General features: G+C 32.6%; 1 protein-coding gene across 4 annotated transcripts in view; it reads right to left on the reverse strand.

The window, feature by feature from the left end:
• The window catches only part of LOC100114305 (dehydrogenase/reductase SDR family protein 7-like), an 89,476-nt gene that overhangs the window by 64,601 nt on the left and 4,875 nt on the right, over nt 1–20,000 (reverse strand). The window contains exon 1 of one of the 4 annotated variants that reach the window (XM_032601589.1): nt 16,525–18,983. The exons of the other annotated variants lie outside the window; for them this stretch is intronic. The gene's annotated coding sequence lies outside the window, so the exon portion shown is untranslated. Of the gene's footprint in view, nt 1–16,524; nt 18,984–20,000 lie in introns of those variants that run through there. 4 annotated transcript variants of the gene reach the window in all.

The following is a 20,000-nucleotide window of genomic DNA, read 5'->3' on the forward strand; positions in this document are numbered from 1 at the left end:
AATTAAGTTTTTCGGTTTTTTCATAGATACTTCCCCTTAGGGGGGTAAACCACCCCTAACACAAAATAACTATAAGTATACTTCAATCCATAATATTTTGTAGAAGGTTTGTATATAGGGGTTTTCGAGATCGCTCTTTACAAATCTGATATCACATTTTAAAAATACAAAATGGCGAAACCAATGTGGTGGACGAAAATGTCGAAAAAAAATTTTAACTTTCAAAAAAACTTGTTTACAAATGTGTGATCTTTGTAGCCTGTACATGTGAACTAAAGAGCCTTAAACCCTAAACCCCTAAAGAACAAATAGGCTAAATGGTTGTGCTTTTTAACCAAACCACCTCAAATTCCTAAATTTGTAAACAAGAAAATTCTGTGTGTGAAGCAGTTTTATAATTTCCGTAGAAATTGTTATCAGAATGTTATTGAAATTCCTTTATTGTAAATTCAACTTATAATGTATTTTTGTTTATAATATTAGAGTATAATAATAATCTACAATCTTTTATCTTTTGCCATAGTGCATTTTTTGTATTGAGCATAAAATATATTATTTTACGATGTTTTTACAATAATGGTAGTCCTCATAAAAGTGTTTAAAGCACAATGCTTTTTTGCACCAACCACATCGTACAATTGCAATGTTTGTGCACCCTTCTATTTCACAATGTGTTGCACAAGACTTTCCAAAACTGAAATCTATAGGATTATCAAATTTATCTGGTTTTTCATTGACGTAACCGCTTTTATACCAGGAATAACAAATCTATATATCTCGGTGAAGACAGTTGGTTGTGAACCAATGATTGAAGTTTAATTATATTATTTCTCACATGTAAATTCATATCATGATCCATTAACATTACATTATCAGAAAATGTTCGGACAAAGTTTTTCCAAATACGGAATCCATAGACATCAAGTGGTTGTATTTTTCCTGTGGTTCCAGTTGAAATTTTTTTTATGTTAATAATTTTATTTTGTGGCATTGTTTCTTCTATAACTTTGTCACAATGACCACTCCAAGAATCAAGTAATAGTATTGAGTGATGGCCTACATAGGGATAAAATATTTTTTCCAACCAGATTTTGAAGTGATCTGCAATTAAACGACTTACTAATTAACTGATCAACGATATTACAATGTAAAAATTGTTATTAGTTCCCTTACTTGTTGTTAATTTTCCAGATTTGGATGCTTCCACGTACACGTTTTCTGGTATAAATATGTTTTGTTCTACAATAGGGCCAAACTTGCCACTTGGTTCCTTTAAAACAAGAAATAGCGGTGACAACAGTTGTCCAGTAGCTGATATTAGTGGCTGTATAGTATAACTATCCGTTGTTGCTGAAATTGACTGTACCAGACATTGCACTTGCTTTTCTCCTTCTACTGCTAATGTTCTTCCAGAATGCATTTCTAGCTGAAATCCGCTCTGATCTGTATTATACAAATTTTCGAGTCCAATCCTTGGTATACACGATTTAACGTCATCGATAAATGCTTCAGCTTTAGCCGTAAGTTCTGCACTACTTTCTAGTGTTTTTCTTGTTATGAACTTATTTATTTTCCTAGAAACTATTCGGTGTGCTTGCTTAAATTTGAGTAACCAATGTTTAGAAGCTTTGAATCTAATATCATCAAAACCAATTTCTTTTTTAGCTTGTAAGGCCCATCCAATTATATCTTCATCATGGATAATTGAACCACTGTCGAGAGCTGCTTGAAAATTATCCAGGGTATACTGACAAATTTGTGCTACTTTTTCTCTATACGTGCCACCTTTATTAATTGAATCAGCCCAACGACGTAGCTGACTAATAGATGATACTTTTTTGAATCTGTTTTGCACTGTTTTGAGACTTAAATTTTGCTTCGTTTTGCTACTTCTCCAAAATTCTACAGCTCTTTTTTTGTATTCAAAATCTAGTTCTTCATTATCTGCTGTACATTGATTTGTTGGTGCTATATCCGGATCAGGAAAATGATGTTGCACTTCATCTTCAATTATTTCCGCATTATGGTCTTTATACTCTTCTTGAAAATCCAAAGAGTCATCAGTAATCATTTCTACATCGTTGAAATCATGTGTTGCATCTATTAAAATTTCTTTTATTTTTTCGGCCAACTCTGTTTCGTGATAATTCGTGACACTATCTGGTATGTTTAACGCTTGAAAGTATGCTAATAATAAGTTTAGAACGTTTAACGGATTAATTTTCATTTTTCAATCTAAAATGAAAACAAGCGGTAAAATTTATACAAGCTGTGTTTTTGCATGTAAGGCACGACTGCTACATTTCTACCAGAATAAAACGAGTGAATGTAAATTGAATCAAATCATTAATTTATGCATTGGAGAAGAATTCTCGTTCCACTTTGTGATGTTCGGAAAACTCTATTTTTGGTTTTATTCAACTTTTATTCACTTTGAAATTGAATAATGTAAATCTATATAAAATCACTAAAGAAAATTTTCTACAACTGTATGATACCACTGACAAACAAAAAGACGTACTATTCGTACTTTCCGGCATCGAATTAGAATACCCACAAAACTCACTCACTGCCTAAAAAATAACACAGGCAGCTGAGGTAAACACTCGATGAAAACAATCTAAAAAAAGAACATACTGATTCGCACATATTGTCAACAACTTTTATGAGTGAAAGACATTTATCTGTGGAATTATCATTGAATGTACGATAACATTCATTAAACTAATGAATGCATATAAAATTCCCATTCAATAACAACGTGTTCTTTAATTGCAAATGAAGTTCGAGTATTAATATTCTTTTATGTATTTTTACCAATAACAAAAATTATCATAGTAATATAATAATAATAATAATAAGAAGAAGAATAAGCATAATTGCAATAGCAATAATAACAGTAATACTGATAATAGCAATGATAATGAAAAATAATAATAATAATTAGAATAATATTTATTATTAAATTTAGATTTTTTGATAAATTCATTAAATCGTAGCAAATAGTATTATTATGGAATTCCAGACTGTAAATATTTTACTATAGATACAATAATCATTACCTCGAGAATTCATCTAAAAAACTTTCGGCTTACGAAATAATTGTAACAATGAAAAACTCCCAAGTTTGACAACATTAAATTTTATTACAAAACGCAAAAGAGTTTGATAAACTAATTTTATTAACCTATGTTTTTTCATTTGCAAAAAAGTGTGGACTTTTTGAATTTATAAAATTATGCAATTTATGAAATACTTTATAATTTATGAAATTACTTTTGAAATTATGCTAATTTATAAAAGCAGAAAAATAAATAATCTTTGATTGAAACATAAAACGAGACGTTATTTGTTACATACAAAATGATAGAATAAAATATCGGTAATATGTCTATACTCGTGTCTACGGTAAAGCATAGGCCTTCGGCTTGTCTGGAGGTTAGGGGTTTGGAGTCGTTTGGTTAAAAAGCACAACCATTTAGCCTATTTGTTCTTTAGGGGTTTAGGGTTTAAGGCTCTTTAGTTCACATGTACAGGCTACAAAGATCACACATTTGTAAACAAGTTTTTTTGAAAGTTAAAATTTTTTTTCGACATTTTCGTCCACCACATTGGTTTCGCCATTTTGTATTTTTAAAATCTGATATCAGATTTGTAAAGAGCGATCTCGAAAACCCCTATATACAAACCTTCTACAAAATATTATGGATTGAAGTATATTTATAGTTATTTTGTGTTAGGGGTGGTTTACCCCCCTAAGGGGAAGTATCTATGAAAAAACCGAAAAACTTAATTTGTTTATTATAGATGTTTACAAATTTTTTCCAAATTTTTTAGTCGTTTAAAACTTTTTTATTATATAAAATTTTTTTTCGATATTTCCGTCCGCCATATTGGATCCGCCATTTTGAATTTTCAAAATCTGATAGATTTGTAATCAGCGACCTCGAAAACCTCTATATACAAACTTTCTACAAAATATTATGTATTGAATTACATATTTACAGTTATTTTGTGTTAGGGGTGGTTTACCCCCTTAGGGATAATATTTATGAAAACTCCGAAAGACGTCAACTAAATTTTGTTATTAAGGATGTTTAAACATTTTTTCCAATTTTTTTTAGTCGGTGTAAACATTTTTATTATAAAATTATGCCAAAAAATATATGTTTTCAACCCCTAAAAAATAGGGGATGCTACCCTTACTCTTCAAATCACCATGAAATACTTGCTCTTTTTGTAAGAAATAACCTCCAATTTGTTTCATTGAAAAATATTAATTTTAAGCCGAGATATTTAAAAAAAACGCTTTTTGGGGGTTAACTTTAGGGGAGGTTTTTACCCCTTAAAAGTGAAAATTAGCCGATAAAAAAAAATACGTGTCTCTTATTTTTTTATGTTCTACAACATATATGAAAATCATCAAAATCGGTGAGTTCGGGTTGGGTACCTTTCCTTGTTAGATCAAGTCGTGGCAATAAGACGATTTTACCAGTATATTTACCAATAATGATTTGTCCAACTAATATAAGTTTCTTTATATCCTACTTAATAATCATTCTTTTTTCATTCCAAAAGTCACGATCGATATCCAAATTTCTTATACAACTTACTATCGTACCTCTTTTTAATATTAATTCATGTGGTCGTAATCCATTCGGTGTCAACGAATTTAGAAATTCAGTTGGTATTGAGTCTATCAAATTGCTATCATTATCACTTTCAATTTTATCATACTATAAAATACAAAACTCTTACCATCAATTTTTTCAACTATATTTTCATTAATTTTGTTTCTTCCTAGAGGAAGCTTTGTAATAGTAAAATTTTGAGTTCCGTCAAAACTTCTAGAAAATACTTTTTGGTGTGTTAGAAGTTCACGAATCAAGTGTTTGTAGAAAATGTCCGTATGGATGTGTGTGTGTGTGTGTGCGTGCGTACATGCATGGGTGTAGGTTTTTGTAGATGTGGTCATGTGTGTGTGTAGGTGTGCGTGTGTGTATGCGTATATCTGTATGTGTGTGTATGTATACTGTAATATTTCTGGAACTACCCTGTCAATATCAATAATATTTGACATGCATATCTATTTTTGTATTCTGAATTAAGGAAAAACAGTTATTTTTTTATGGCCATTTTTTGATTTTGAAAAACACTTTTTTGTGTTTTTCTCAATCATCCCATTGTTACAAACAATTCAGCTATAATGCATTTGAAAGATAATTAAATTAACTACTTTTCCTCGTTTGGTGCTCGGGACCGACCGCTTTGTTTAATATTCAAAGTTAGCAAAGTTTCTGAGATTTATATCGTCCTCAATACCTTTCATGGCCATATTAGAAGCATTTGCTATCCCAACAATTTTGATTTTCGGATTATTCAGTTGCTCCAGCTTGACTTCACAAATGTCTTCAAAATTCGTTTTCAGTAGTTTTTCCGTCTTGATTACACTAGATTTATCTAGGCATTTAACCATAATTTCATTTCGATTTTTTATGCAATTTACATCTTTTGTTTTAATATTTTTATCGTTTATAAAATACTTTGTGATATTGTCCCTTATCTCACTTTTAGAACTTTCACCGATAGGTTTAATTATAATTTTCGGAATACGTTTAAATAGTTGTTTGGAGCTTCTAGTTATCTCTGCATAAGACTTGCAACTCTCTTGATTATTCACCTGTTTTACAGAAGATTGACTAAGCGATTCACGTAGCATAGCGTTTTTCTCGTCCAGTTCTTTGTTTAGCTGTCTCAAGAGTAGATTTTCTTGGTGTATGTGATCACATTCAGCTTCAAAATCTCTGATAGTGGAGTTTAGTTCAAATGATTAATTGGATAATTCCTCGAGAATTTCCTTTCTCACTTCCTTTCTTATTTCTTCAGATTGTTTTTGTTTGATAGCTGCAATCAGAGTCCTAGCTGAGTCACTGAGAACATTTTCGTCGACTTTTGAGGTTAGATTTGAATGATCCTGGCAGATGACTAGTCTCTCACTAATAAAAACCAGGTTTCTTTGTCTGGCACAACTCTGGTGGAAAGCACTATCACAGACTATTATAAGAGATACTATATCTCTTATAGCTTAAAAATTATTCGTTTGAGTCTTATTTATTGACCTTTCTACTTCACGTTATTCCTGAACAGGGCTATTGGGATGATGATGCTTCGTTGCAAGAACATTTTTAAAAGCACATAAACGTATGATTTTAGTACGTCAGTTATTATGTAGATGGAGAATCCTAATCCACAAGTGAAGTAATTCTCTGATCTTACGATTTGGTCCAGATAGAATGGATGCTGCAAATAAGCAGTTGTGCAGGTAACCTATTTTATTAAAGCTATGTGTCTGTGAATATGAAATGACGAATGCTGTATGTATTCATTCATATCATAAAACGTAATCTGTAGATTCGGTCCAGGTAATAGGGATGCTGCAAATAGCTATTTAATCAGGTATGCTCTTTTTATAAAGCTATGTATTTGTTAATTTGAAATGAGGAATAATGTATGTATTTATCCATATCATAAGATGTAATTTTCAGTTTTGGTCGAGATTGAAGTGATGCTGCGAATAATTATTTGTGCAGATAAATCTTTTTTTTTAAAGCTATGTGTTTGTGAACATGAAATGACGAATACTGTATGTATTCATGCACATTACAAGGTGTAATCTGCAGTTTTGGTCGAGAGAATAGAAATGCTGCAAATAATTATTTGTGCGGATATGATCTTTTTTTTAAAGCTATGTCTTTCTGAATATGAAATGACAATTTTTATGTAATCGTTTTCTTTATGTAAAGAGCACTCACATGAGTTTTTTTAGTAGGGAAAGATAAATCAATATTAAATATAAATTTCTTTAAATAAAACATAATTTATAAACAAATAGATGTTTTAAGCAAACATTACAATGTATTATATACTTTAAATAATGTATTATATATTTCTTTTATAATATCGAAATAAATGTTATAAATATTTATAGTTATATATATTCCCGCGAGCCATGCGACTGCACACTTCAAGCTGATGTAATATTTTAATATTTTAACATTCTCATAAATTATCTATAGCCATCCTCAAATGAGATCTCTAATATTAGGTATATTGCTCTAATAGGTTTACTTTTAAAATACTCTTTATAAGTTTGTTATAATTGAAATTCATTTTTTAAATAGTAAAATCTTATTCAAAAATATATACATTGCATCATTTTGAGCAATATTTGGATTTTAAAATATCAGACATGAAAATTTCAGTTGAGAAAATCATACTGATTTTCCCAGTCAGCCAACCTCTCAAAAATTTTCAAAAATTTTATTCAATTTGAGTGTTTTTGAGTAGCGGGAGGGAATAGCCATTCCCGCACGCTCGAAATTAACAACTTGCCATTCACTTTAGATGCATGGAAACGGGTCTTTTTCATGCACGTATTAAGAAAAAGTTGATTCTACACTCGTGTGTGCTTGAACGCACGTAGGCGTGCGTAATAGTGCATTTTAGGCACACTGTATCGAAAAATATTTTAAATACTAACTTATTCAACAATTTAGATAAGTAATAAATAAAATTATGATTAAATTAATCTTTATGTAAGGATATAAAATATGATTCTATATATAATTACCTAATTTTTCATTAATTAGATTGATCCTTAATGGAACAAAAATTCTACACATAACTGTTTTTATCTTAAGATTTCTGACTAAAACAGAAGATAACTGAACAGAACAGAAATTTTCAGCAGAAAAATGTCGGAATTAAGACGAAGACGACCGTTATTTACAGGTATTATTAGTTTTTTTGTTAAGTTTTCTTTAGTTTACTGCAGATGGTACCAGATTTCAACAGTTCTCAACAGTTACGTTAATTTTATTATATTACTTTATTAAAGGCATGTTTTTAAAAAGTTAGGAAAAATCAGTAGAAATCCGAAGATAATTGTTTTGAATGGGAAAAAACTAGTGAATGTAGAAGAAATTATAAAATGAAGAAAACTGTGAAAACTATGAAACTATGAAAAAACTACCTTATTCATTTACAAAATCGTAAAATTTCATACCTGAAAAATACTTAATCCAACTATAGGATACTCTAGCAAACTGAATAAAACCGAAGACAACAGAAGATTACTGTTGTCTGTGTCTTAAGGTAGTATGGGACCCCCAGTCGTTCTCAACTGCGAGAAGTAGTCTGTGACGAATACGCCACCGCGTATATCGCACAGCGCGCCAATAGTTTGCCACCCGACCACTAGGTGGATACGAGAAACTCACAAGACGACTGGACTCCGAGAGAGTACTAATAGGGGCGAACCGCTCGAGATCGGCGCGCATCGATCACGGCTTTTGTTGTCTTGACTTACACTCGTAAGTCTTAAGTGATCCTTCGCCTTCGACTGGGAGGGTGCAACCTCCTGTCTCGGGTTAAGGGGTGCGACCCTTAACTCCTAGGGACCTACTTGAGTTGGCCGTCGGCTAAGTAACTTCTTGCTTAACCGATTACCGATACCATACCGTCTTTCGACCCGAAAGGGGTATTAACCGACGACGGCCAGCTCCGGTAGAAGAATCGCGATCCGTACATAATAAACATTTGTATTATTATATTCTAACATTAGTAATAATTAAATAACGGTATCTAAGTAGCAATCCTCTTTCAGAGATCCGATCAATCACGCCGAGACCGACATTACCTGCTGAACACGTCACCTGTGTATTTGTATTACTTATCTTTACAACATATTCAAACCTTTAATTATTATTAAACTGAATTGTGTTTCTCACTCAAACCCCTATATCATCCTACCGGGAAACGGTATAGTGGTCCGAGTGCTTCACAGCTGTGGGGTGCAACTCGCGTGTGGAGTACGCCGCACTACCGGCCACCTTTTAGTACGGCTTACCCACACCGTTACAAGTCCGCCATTGACATTGGTATACAGACGTTTCAAAAATAAGTTGAGAAATGCTAGAGTATATATAGGTATACTCGCATTACCCTACTGAAAAAAATCAGATGACAATCAACTGATAATCAGCTGATAATCAGCTGACGTTTTGGCATGATTATCAGATGATTATCAGCTGATTATCAGTTGATTGTCATCTGATTTTTTTCAGTAGGGTACTCCAGTAGGGAGCGCGACGATCTGGCAACGTCGCTTTTTCTGTAAAGAACGCCATAGTGCATGCTTGTATAGTATTGATGGTGTATTTTGACAGTAGCTACAAATCATGGATCAGTACAAATATAAAGGGAAATTTGCGAAAGAGAAAAAGATTAACGGAAGAAAGAAAGCAGTTTTAGCAATGCAAATGGTTAAAACACAAGCGCATAAGCCTTTAGAAGAAGTTGAACTAAACGGGACGAGGTTCGTTAACCTCAAATCTTTCGCGAAAAATCTGAAGTGCAAAAAATGTTCAGATTTATTAGATTTGGAAAAATCACGAAGTGAGATAAGATCCGGACTTGAAAGTATATTTTTAATACCATGCAACTGTGGAGAATTTAATAGAGTGTCAACAAGTAGCTGCAACAAAGTTGAAGGAAACGACAGTAACTCAAAAGTCAATACAGCTTTTGTACTTGGTAAGCAATAAATTTGGTTCTTATATAAAGCTAAAGAGATATAGAGAGTATGAGAAATTAATAAAACCTTGTGCCTTCAAAGATAATTATTGTCAGTTTCAAGATCTTCTTATACGCATGAAGCATTTGAATCAGATTCACTTGTTCAATGAACTGAGACTTCAAATCATGATTTTGGAGTACACGGAGAAAAAAATACTGAGATTTTGTCAATTTTAAGATTTTCTTATACGCATGAAGCATTTTGAATCAGATTCACTTGTACAATGAACTGATACTTCAAATCATGATTTTGGAGTATACGGAGAGAAAAATACTGAGATTTTGTCAATTTCAAGATTTTCTTATACGTATGAAGCATTTCCAGTCAGATTCACTTGTTCAATGAACTGAGACTTCAAATCATGATTTTGGAGTATACGGAGAAGAAAATACTGAGATTTTGTCAATTTCAAGATTTTCTTATACGCATGAAGTATTTTGAATTAGATTCACTTGTTCAATGAACTGAGACTTCAAATCATGATTTTGGAATTCTTTTCTCAATAAAATATATTCTTTTGAAGAAATTTTGGCATCAACTTATCTTGAGCATATTGATCAATTAAAAATCAAAATTTACTTTTACAGGTGCTGTTCCTTCAGGATCAAGTTACGCAGGCTTACAAAAACTTTTGGCTTGCATGGACGTACCAATGATAAGTTGGAAAACTTACAAGAAATACGAAACTGAAGTTGGGCAATGTATTGAAATGGAGGCCAAAGAAAGCTGTCGACGTTCTATTGAAGAAGAAAAGAAGTTGGTATTGGAATCGACTGAGAAAATTTTGAAGGAATTGTAAGAAGATAAGACTATATGACTGATTGATGATCTTTAGGTTTATACTATGATGCATGTAATCGCATCTCACTAAAATATATTAAGAAGTTATTCGACGAGTAAAAAGATTACACGTTATATCAATTATAACTCTACATTTTAAAACGTTGCACAATTGTATATACACAATTATTTGTAAGGATGAATTGATGAATGATGATGAATTATAAAAAATAATTATATGACCTTTTAAAAGGTATTTATATGAATCTATGATGTTCTACATTGAAAGTATTCTAATGTTATGTATACAATTGTATGTAAATGTTTTAAAATATTTTAAGCATGAAATGTATTCTAGAATATAATTTTTAATTTTGTATCGTACAAACTAACAGTAATGAACTTATTATACACTGATTTTTATATACTAGTATTAATAAATAAATGCTATTAAGAATAGAATAATAAAAATTATTATTTTCTATCCTTTAGGCTTCCTGACATTGTCGACGATATCTATCCTCATCTACAATCGCTCCGCTCCTCATCACAACCTACTTCAAATTCACTTAACCAAAATAATATGACTGATAATAATAATAACGAGTTCGACGCAGCTTTAGGAAACATAATGAACATTATAGTATCATATGATATGGGTTGGAGTAAAAGGGGCAATGGCAGAAATTACGATAGCCTCAACGGATATGGAACAATCATAGGTTTTCTAAGTGGAAAAATACTCGATTACGCCACGCGGAATCGTAAATGCCGACGTTGCGACTTAGGACAGGACGAAAATAGTCATATCTGCCGCAAAAATTTTATTGGCAGCGCAAAAGCTATGGAAGCTGATGCGGGATCAGCTTTAATCAACAATAGTTCTATTCTAAAAGAAGCTAATGTAAAAGTCCGCGTACTTATTGGTGATAATGATAGTAGTACCATCGCTGCCATCAGAAAGAATAATAGCGATTCAATTTACAAAAAAAACTGTTTTCATACGCGATATCTCAAAACAAGGGGAATAGTGAAGAGCTTGCGAAAGCTTTATGCAACATCCCTGATCATTTGTTTCAACGGCATGAAAATTGCGGTACTTGGTGCCAAAGAAAAATAAATGATGAAAATCAAACCATAAAACTCAGTGGAGAAGAACTTTACAAAAGTTTACAAGAAGTTTTTACAAAGTACGCTAGGAATTCAAAAAAATTTTCAGTCGCCGCATTGAGTCAATCGAATGAGTCAGTCAATAACATAATTGCTCATAAAGCACCGAAAAATATATGTTACAGTAGAACTGCGTCTGCTGATTTTCGTGTTGCTAGTGCCATTTGCAGTAAAAATGATGGAGAGCAGACTATTTTAAATATTAAGAAAAAATTACTGTTATCTCCGGGCAAACATACACAAAATTATATCTCAACTACTGAGAAACATAGGCGACGACGTTCGTCGCAAGCAAAGATAAAAAACACAAAATTACGTCGTATTCAATTGGCTAAAGACCGACAAAATTTACGAATATCTAAAGAAAAATCTGAAGGTGTAACTTATAAATCTAATTGCGGAATCAATGATAATTATAACTTAGAGTCACTTGATTTCAATTCAACTTATGCCAATTATTGTCCGGTATATTTTGATTTAGAAACCTCGGGATTAGCTAGAAGTGACGAAATTTTACAAATTGGTGCAAAATATAATGATTCTAGTTTTAGTGTTTACGTAACTCCTACTCAAAGAATCTCTGAAACAGCAAGTAAAATTACTGGATTAACAAGTAGATCTTGAGAGTTATATTTTCATAATAAACTCGTAAATAAGTTCATTCACATTGCAAGATGCATTAGTTTCTTTCAAGCAGTTTTTAGATAAGACACACAAACCAGTGTTACTAGTGGCCCATAATGCTAATTTTGATGCCACAAAACTAGTCAAAGGCATTGTCCGTTGCAATTTACAAAATGAATTCAATATAATTGGCTTTATGGGCAGTCAAGTTTTTAAACGTACATTTCCAGAACGTAAAGGTCCTGGAATGTTTAAGTTATCAAATTTAGCTTCAAATATTTTAGGACTTCATGATGATGAAGGTTTTCATGATGCTGAGTACGATGTGAACATTTTGCTAAAATTAATCTTAATCGTTGAAAAAGAGAATGATCTGATTAAATATAAAAAAGATTATAACCATTATGTTACCGAAGAATTAGGATATGATAACGTATTATTAAATTTAGAAAAGTTAAATAATTTTAAAAATGTTGTTTCAAAAACAATGTTAACGAGAATGGCCAAAGCTAATTTAAATAGTGAAAACTTAATGAAAATATTCAAACAATAAGGTGAAAAAGCAATTGTAAGTGCCTTTACAGAAAAAGTTGATAATAAGCCGAAAGTAACAAAATCTAAAAAAGTTATCGAAAAAGTTATTAATTATTTAAAAAGTAGGTTGTGAATTTTATTATAAGAGAGTTTGTTATAATATTCTGATGGAGAAGGTTTACGAGGAGGTCGACGCAATAAAAGTACACTTTGTTTCACTGAGATTACTAAAGCTTTATTTAAGAAACGTGTCCACGGGAGAACCTCTCTCTATGAGAGCTGACAGTCAAGTGCCGACCGGCGGCGCGAGAGACTGAGTCCCGCTGTGCGCATAGGCATGCCAACGTCGAGTGTTGAGCGAAAGTGTTCCTCAACTCCAACATATTCGAATTAGATTTATAAGAAAAAGTTAAAAAATGTTAATATGTTAGTATGTTCAAAAGTTTTTAATTAATTATTTATAATAAACATTATCTTATTATTTATTTATGAGAAAAGATCGTAGTATGGAAAGCAAACAAATGCGCGTTAAAGAATGGTTTCGTAGCTTCGTATTTCCCGCCGAACGCTATAGTATGTTGTATAGATGCGATGTTGCCACGCGTTCCCTTCTCGAGTCACTCATGATAGAAAATATCAAAGTTTAAGTAACTCTTATTTAATAATAAAACAGACGATTCAGTTCATCTTAGCTTTATTTTAATTGTAATACCTTCTTTTCTCAAATATCAGTTTTTGAAGATAATTTATGAAACAGTTTTTTTGAAAATCAATGAAACGTGAATTTTTCTTCACCTTTTCCTATCTAACCCATGTTAAAAACGACTCAATATCTTTTTTCAGAACGGACGATCTTTCTAAAAATTTAACCACACATGTAATGTGCATAAATGAATCTGTCTGCAAATTTTCAGGACGTTCTATAGAAAGTGGATTTTGTCCCATACTACCTTAATTCCGACATTTTTCTGCTGTCATCTCCAGTTCATAACTGTTTTCGTCAGTATTTTTTATAAGATATAAGATATCGTTATCGTTTAATATAAAAGTAAATTTTGTACTATGTATTACATTTTACCCCGGTAGAAAATTGGCTGGATGATCTAGCCGCAAATATAACTTTTGGGCGATTTTGAAAACATTTTCTGCGCAGAATATGGCCGGGAAGTTAATTTTAAAAAGAGCCCCTAACCTTAAATTCAGAAAGTGTTCATCCTACAATAAATAAAAATTTCGTAAATATTGATGGAAATGAGTCCAGTTTTGCTACTATGGGGTTTTTGCGGTCGCAGATCACGGATATCGTGACGTCAACGCTTCCCGAGGTTCGTGGTGCCCAGGGTGGACAGTATCAATGTCGTCTCCAAGTGTTTGTAGGAATTTGAAACATAATAAGACAAAACTAGTGACTTAGGGGTTTTTCTGGTCCCGGAATACGAATATCGTGACGGCAACGCTCCTCAAGGTACTTGGTGCCCAGGGTGGACAGTATAACGTCGTCTCCTGGAGTTTTGTGGGAATTTAAACATAATCAGACGAAACTTGTTACTCGGGGGTTTTTGCAGTCACAGAACACGAATATTGTGACGGCAACACTCATTGAAGTACCTGGTGCCCAGGGTGGAAAGTATCAACATCGTCTCCTAGAGTTTTGTGGGAATTTGAAACATAATGAGACGAAACTTGTGACTCGGGGGTTTTTGAGGTCGCTGAACCCTTTTAAACAAATACTTTGAATGATTTATACTGCAAGTTGAACAAGATAGCAATACTTTATTTAATGAATTAGGAATTAAGGCGCGTCTCGCGCGCTCTTGATTCTATCTCTGTCTAATAACACTGGTAGAAAATCCACCATGAGCGTTGGGCGGCACACTAACGTCTGCTAATATTTTATAAGCATGTAACATGTTACTAAATCCCTCAAAACTATTTAAATAAATATATATATATATATATATTTATTTAAATAGTTTTGAGGGATTTAGTAACATGTTATATATATATATATATATATTAATAATGCTAAATCTCGTCGTCATTGGTTTAAGTAGTGAATTTGAAGAAAAGTTCAGTATAAGAGTCAGTGGGTTTGTCTATCATTACAATGCCATTTATTTGCATTACAAAAAAGCCATACAACTGAAATTTTACATAGATACTTGCTATGCTACCTAGCAAACATGCAACCTACATGATTATGATTTAACTGTTTTCATTCATATTTTCACATCAAGGCCCATATGAATTTTTTAATTTAGCGTATCAAATTTTGCTTGTAGACAGTTACACAGAAACTACCATCTCTAGCACATTGTATTTCTGGTTTCCAGTGTATTGTTACATGAAGAAAGTGATAAGTATTTTAGCTTTTTTGTCAAGGCATTAATTAGAATTTTGACTTTTAACAGTTGTGAGAGATTTTGAGACCGATACCTGTTTCTCCATTTTTGCATTTTTTCTCATTTGAAAACTAACAGGTCTAGAAAGCTCATATTTTGCATATAGATTTCTTTTGTGATTGTGGAAAGATATTTAAAGTTGAATCAACGTTAACTGAAATAATTTTGTGTTCGACTACAACACTCATGATAATTATTTAGTCGTTAGCATGAGTTTGCATTCACATCAATGTCGGAGTCAAAATCAGAAGTTTGTCAGTTAAAGTCGATTCAACTTTAAATATCTTTTCACAATCACAAAAAAATCTATATGCAAAATATAAGCTCTCTAGACCTGTTAGTTTTTGAATGAGAAAAAATGCAAAAATTGAAAAACAAGTATCGGTCTCAAAATCTCTCACAACTATTAAAAGTCAAAATTCTAATTAATACCTTAACAAAAAAGTCAAAACATTTATCACTTTCTCCATGTAAAAATACTCCGGAAACCAGAAATACAATGTGCTAGAGATAGTAGTTTCTGCGTAACTGGCTATAAGTAAAATTCGACCTGCTCAATTAAAAAATTCGCATGAGCCTTGATGTGAAAATATGAACGAAAACAGTTAAATCAGAATCATCTAGGTTACATATTTCTAGGTAACATAGGAAGTGGCAGTGTCATATTTTAGTTGTCTAGTAGCCTTTTTACAATTCAAAGAGCATTGTATAATGATAGACTTAAACTTACTGACTTGGATACTGAACTTTTCTTTAAATTCACCTCTCAAACCTCACCGAGGGCGACTTTGGGCACAGAGACACAGTATATCTTCAAACTCTTTATTCTTTTAATTGAACTTCTCACTGACATTTAAAAAAAAACTAAATAATATTCACACACTTTATTACTACTTTAAATAGGGTTAGGGTGCCACTTTTCAATACACATGTTGTAATACTACACACTCTTGGTAATGATTAATTTTACTAAAATTTCTTGCTAGTTATATTACATATATTTTATCTGTTATCAAGGTTTCCACATTTCATTTTAAACACCTCAAACATTTCTACTAGGGTTATGAGTTATGACTGTTTTGGGGGTTATGAATTTAAAGCGGTTCTGATCTCGTTGCCTAGGCAACCAACCAGCAACCAATCAGAATCACGTATTAAATGCTTCACAACAAAGGCCATCATTTTTTTAAGAGAGGATAAACTTTCTCACTTATAAATATTGTCAGATACATTTTGAATTTAATTTAAAAACGAACCGATTAATGAGATTGAAAATTAACCGGCATGAAAGTAAACAGCTACCAATTGTCATGACTTTAGGAACTTTTCTTTTGTTTTAAACATATTTCCAAATATGCGATGTAATAGTTTACTTACCGTTAAAATATGGATGTTAATATTTCGTTCTATAATTAACTGCTACAAACGTTTCTCGAAAGTTCCTCTGCATAAAAATGTAACATTTACAAAAATTGATCTGAAGATGTTGGGAACCAAACCAACGAAACGTCGTCAGTTAAATATCTATGTGTTGGAGTTTTTTATTTACAAGGGTTGACTCTCTCACTTTTGTTTTCCTTATATTTTTTGTTAAAATGTGAGTATTTCACGTTTTTATTGGATTATTTTGTTGGTTAAATTCATGAAAACCTTGGAAAAAGACAGACAAACCTCAAAGTTTTAAAAGGTTTCGGAAATTTTAGGTTTCTAAAAAAAGTAAATAATTAAAAAAATTATTGTATTTGTGAAAACAATTTTAAATTCGGTAAAAGTAAATTGTGAATATTTAAAAATGTTCATTAGGGACAGTTTCGCAGAAATCTGGAAATTTTTATAGAATTTGGTTGTTTAAAGTTTGAGTTGTGCTAGTCTTCGCGGAAAATTTTGAGTTGTGCCAGTCTAGCGTGCGTCAAATGAGTTGTGCTACTTATGACGGGATAATTTGAACAGAAGGAATTCGTAAGGAGCGACGATATAAAGTCCCGTCTCTTCTCTGCATTTATGTCACGCCGTGGAATAAGTATTCATTTATTGCACCGTGCATTCCTAACCGTACGATGAAAAAAAGGACTGCTAATGCCACGGATAGGCGTGACAGCGGACTTATGTCAGGCAGATGCTATAAAATAATGTGCGATACACGTGTCATAAATCGTTCTTCATGTCATAAAGTACGACTTATGCCACTAGTATCGTAATGTACTAATACTCGCATAACGTACAGATTCATATATGCGTTATTAAAACATAGCTGTAAGTAAATTCGTGGGCGTTTGATTTCGATGTGATCATTAATAAGGAGGATGATCAATTATAGGAATGATAGGGGAGGATTTTAAGAAAAAGGGGAAAATAGTGGAGGCCGTTTATAAAAGGGGAGAGAGTACGCGCCCTGAATTCTTTCTAATAGCAAGAAATCATTCGACCATCGTATTAAAAAATATTGTGATTATATCCCTACTGAAAAAAGGCAAATAACAATCATAATCTACTGATAATCATGCCAAAACGTCAGCTGATTATCAGGTGACAATCATCAAACAATTTGTAACGTTGAATATTTTTATTCTAAGTTGTTTTAAATTATTCAAATTCATTAAATTCACATAATAACAGTCTAAGTAGGTGTTAACATCTGGATGATAATACCAAAAGTCTGGTTGTGAGCTCCAAAATATTTATTTTTTAATAATTTTATTTAAACAAAAAAAAAACGCTGTCAATTAATTGGCATGTAGCTTCCTCCAACTAAATTTATAGGTCCAATAAATAAAATATTATTTTAATATAACTATATATCTGCTTGCTAATGTATGAGGCGGCTTTTGATACATAATTTAATAAAAGTTTTGGATGGTTCATGGTCCAAAAGTTTGCAGACCCTTCTGTTAGTACATGTACTAACCAACCTAACCATCAAAACAACAGGCTATTCATTAGATAGGTCGCTCGCGCAATTTTCGAGAAAACGATTTTTACATTTTAGCTCTTTAGTTGAAAACCGCTCGACGAAATCGTTTAAAATTTTAGCAGCAGATAGCTTTTTTATGGTGAATCACCAAATTAAATTTTGAAGCATTTGACTACATTGTTTTAGAGATATAAGAAACCAACAATTTTCAAAAAAAAATTTGAAACCTTGATATCTTACGAAACATAGGGGTTTGAAAGCTGTGCAATATACTTAGTCAAAACATATAAAATATCTACTTTATTCCAAAATCTCAAGTGCAATAAAGCCTTTTTACGTCCGTAATCAAGGCACAAAAAACTGAGTTTTTTTAATTTTTCGATTTTTTATTGAAAAAATAAGTAGTCAAATCACTTGAAATTTTAATAGGATATAGTTTGACACGTGACTCATCGACATAATTTTTTTGCGAGGTTATGATGCTTAGTTTCAGAGATATGAATTAAAAAAAAACACCTTTTTCATTTTATCTGCCGAACAAAGCGGTCGATCCCGAGAACCAAACAAGGAAAAGTAGGTAATTTAATTCTCATTTAAATGCATTATAGCTGAATTGTTTGTAACAATGAGATGATTGAAAAAAACGCAAAATAGTGTTTTTCAAAAATCAAAAAATGTCTGTAAAAAATATATTTGAGAAAATAAAAAATAACTGTTTTTCCCGAATTTTAAATACAAAAATAGATATGCATGTCAAATTTTATTTTTATTGACGGAGTACTTCCAGAAATATTACGGTACACACACACACACAAACACGCACACACACACCCGAAGAGTCTTACGAACGCGCTGAGTTGCATTCTCTGCCGGGAAAAGTATGGAGAATCAAAGAGTGACCATGCAGTTGGTAGCGTATACATGCCCAGCCTACCGAGCTGCATTAAAAGTACTGAAGGACTAACGAAAATGAAGATAGTGCAGATAAATCTAAATCACTGTGAGACAGCACAGGACCTACTCAATCGGTATGTCCGCAAGAAAGAGGTAGACGTAGCTATTGCGCGCAAACAATATAAGGATCTAGACGAACCATCGTGGGAAATGGACACTACGGGTAAAGCAGCAATCTGAGCATGTGGAAACCTTGCTTTCTGTGTAAAAATGAAGATTCGTGAAAAAGGATTTATACGGGCTAAGGTAGCAGGTGTCACTGTTTACAGCTGCTACGCTTCACCTAACGCTCCAATCGAGCAGTTCGAACAACTGCTAGATCCGCTCATACAAGACGCAATAGGGAGGAAACAAATACTGATTGCAGGCGACTTTAATGCGTAGGCTGTGGAGTGGGGCAGCATAAAGACTAACCACAGAGGACGAGTACTCCTGGAAGCATTTGCTCTTCTGGATTTGATCCTAGTTAACCAAGGATGCACCCACACATTTAGAAAAAGAGACGCAGGGTCTATTGTCGACCTGACGTTTGTTAGTAGCAGCCTTATTGGCTCAGTTGATTCATGGATGGTAAGTGAACACTACACGCATAGTGATCATCAGGCCATAATAATAAAGGTAGGAATACCAAAAAGAAGACTCAGCGCAAGGCATAGCCCATACGTTAAACAATTGGATTAATGTCTGAAACGGCGAACAGCAAGGCGGAGCAGGTGACGGTAAACATCACCCGAACATGTGACGCTGCAATGCCACGAAGAGTGGCATACAGTAAACGACCACCAGTATACTGGTGGGACAAGGAGATTGCGAATGCACGTAGCAAGTGCCACTAGACCAAAAGAAAAGAACAACAGGCGAGGAATAAATACTATAAAACTGGTAGAGGCCAGGAAATAGCAGATGTCCGCCGAAAAGAAATGAAGGACGCTAAAAGGAGTCTTAAGAAGAAAATTCGCGCTAACAAACGACGGTGCCTTAAGGAATT

This window comes from Nasonia vitripennis (genome assembly GCF_009193385.2).
Source record: "Nasonia vitripennis strain AsymCx chromosome 2 unlocalized genomic scaffold, Nvit_psr_1.1 chr2_random0009, whole genome shotgun sequence".
Lineage (NCBI taxonomy): Eukaryota > Metazoa > Arthropoda > Insecta > Hymenoptera > Pteromalidae > Nasonia > Nasonia vitripennis.